The sequence below is a fragment of the Phoenix dactylifera genome, chromosome 9 (assembly GCF_009389715.1).
Source record: "Phoenix dactylifera cultivar Barhee BC4 chromosome 9, palm_55x_up_171113_PBpolish2nd_filt_p, whole genome shotgun sequence".
NCBI lineage: Eukaryota > Viridiplantae > Streptophyta > Magnoliopsida > Arecales > Arecaceae > Phoenix > Phoenix dactylifera.
This window is the reverse complement of record NC_052400.1, coordinates 12,602,679-12,605,366: the sequence shown is the minus strand read 5'-3', so window position 1 is coordinate 12,605,366 and position 2,688 is coordinate 12,602,679.

Below are 2,688 nucleotides of genomic sequence, written 5' to 3'. Positions count from 1 at the left end.
GTTTATAATACACCAAAAGGTATAAACCTCTATTTACATTATACTATACTATACTATGGAGCGGCACAGCTAGCAGGCAACCACTAATCCTGCTCCTCTCTATACAATACCTTTCCTGCAATCAAAAACATCAAACTGGGGAGTGAGTATATAAATACTCAGTGAGTGGAGTAGAGAGTACTATGCACATGAGACAAAATATAATCATGGCTCGAGATGAAATCTCAAGAGCAATAACAAGATGAACATGATCTCAACATAGAGAATATGGAGTAAATCATCAATATCACCACAATCAATATCAACTCATCTGAAGCATATATGGAATAATCAAGTAAACATATATGCTACTCATGAATATGCTCAACATGTCATAGTACTGAATCATATAAATCAGGTGTCAATAGGCTGAATCATCAACAAGACAGCTATCGGGAGGTGGGTTTTACGCCCCAGGCGAACCAGCAACAACTCTCTACTGTCATATGCATACATCGAATATGACACCACACCAATATGTAAATCATCACTAGACAGCTGTCGGGAGGTGGGTTTTACGCCCCAGGCGAACCAGCAACAACTCCCTACTGTCACATGCATATGCAGGATAAGACACCATACCGATAACATAAATGCTAGACAGCTGTCGGGAGGTGGGTTTTACGCCCCAGGCGAACCAGCAACAACTCCCTACTGTCACATGCATATGCAGGATAAGACACCATACCGATAACATAAATGCTAGACAGCTATCGGGAGATGGGTTTTACGCCCCAGGCGAACCAGCAACAACTCCCTACTGTCACATGTATATGCAGGATAAGACACCATACCGATAACATAAATGCTAGACAGCTATCGGGAGGTGGGTTTTACGCCCCAGGCGAACCAGCAACAACTCCCTACTGTCACATGCATATGCAGGATAAGATACCATACCGATAACATAAATGCTAGACAGCTATCAGGAGGTGGGTTTTACGCCCCAGGCGAACCAGCAACAACTCCCTACTGTCACATGCATATGCAGGATAAGACACTACACTGATCATATAAATGCCGGCCAGTATCCAGGACAGAAATCCATCTCACATCTACATACTAAACGGCACCTCGCGGGAATTCTACATCCGCGGAAAGCCATACTGCACCTCGCGGGGTCTTACTATGCCCGGTGGCAAGCAGAATATAAGTCGTAGGACCGGCCGATCCTACGCCTAGGGCCGTGTCCCCCCTAGGAAGGGACTGGGCTCCGCCCACCCAGAAGGCTACTATGTGCACAAAGGCCGATGTTCAACCCCTTCGACTATAGGTGTCCTGCAGATACTGCCAAGCCATGCATAAATGCCATAATGCACCCTCCCAATACTCTACTAAAAAGGAGTATAATCAAGATTACCACTCACTCGATCATGACCCAATCATAAACTAACATCAGGGTTAGGAGTGAGGGTCAAGGAAGTGCAATACAACTCAATATACCACTAAAAAGGCTCTACAAATCTTTGAAATGGAGGAAATGAAATCAATTTACAAAAGAAGTGATTTCACAATTTGGAACCAATTTAATTACTCATAAAAGAGTATAATCAAGCTACGACTCACAAGTCTTTAAAATAGAGGAAATGAAATCAATTTACAAAAGAAATCATTTCACAATTCGGAATCAATTTGATTACTCATCAACCCCTCGTAATTCCTCTAAATGTTCCCTCAAATGCATGTACAGAATAATCAAGCATGGAGAATCAAAATATAGAGGAATATACAACAACAATTAATCAATAGGCTCAGGTGGAATCAATTCACACCAGGCGACATTCATGAAAATGAATTAAGGAATGTGCTCATGGTGCAAAGTACATGACTCCCACTCACCTGTCAATCCGGCACGGCCTCGATACGCCTCTAGAATTCTACAGCAGACAGTGGGGAACTTCTTCCTCTCGTTCCCTAGCTTCTTGCCCAACTGTGACATGCATTTACCATACATTTAGTCTTGTATCAAGGTCATAATCTACGTGCCAATTATAATATAGGGAACTTTAATTGATTCAACTCCCCCGTTCCCTAAATCTTTTCTTTTCTTTCTCTTTTTCTTTTTCATTAATTAACTCACCATTTATGTGTATTAGGGACTCCTTTGCATGAGTACAAGGTCCCTTTTAGCTTGATCTAGGCTTAATACTCTATTATAGCATGAAATCCCTTATTTTTCACTCGGATGAACAGTAACTCGGACTGATAGTGAGTTACTTTATCCTGGTTTTGATCTACTTTCCAAACTCCAAATTTGATGAAATTTTTACCTAACATTCTACACTCATAGGGGATTCCAAAGAGGTAACATGCATCATCATCGGAGGCCGTTTGACCCCCTAAATAATTCGCCGAAGTTGGTACTTCGACACAGTTTTTCCGTAGTGCCGGAAAAATTTGTTAAAATCCGATTCTTCCTCTTTTAACCACCTCTACAACCCTTATCCGACCCCTCTAGACTATATCCACCCTTTGTATAGCCTAATGTCATCAAAAGACTAGATAGGGATGGATATTTACCTTTTTCTTTTTGGAAATCGAGGTCCTTGCGTAGAGGGGAAGAAGATCTATGTTTTTCCCTTCAGCTGGCAGCGCAACCGGGATCTCCTTCCTTTTCTTTTTCTTCTTCTTCTTCCTCTTCCTTTCTTC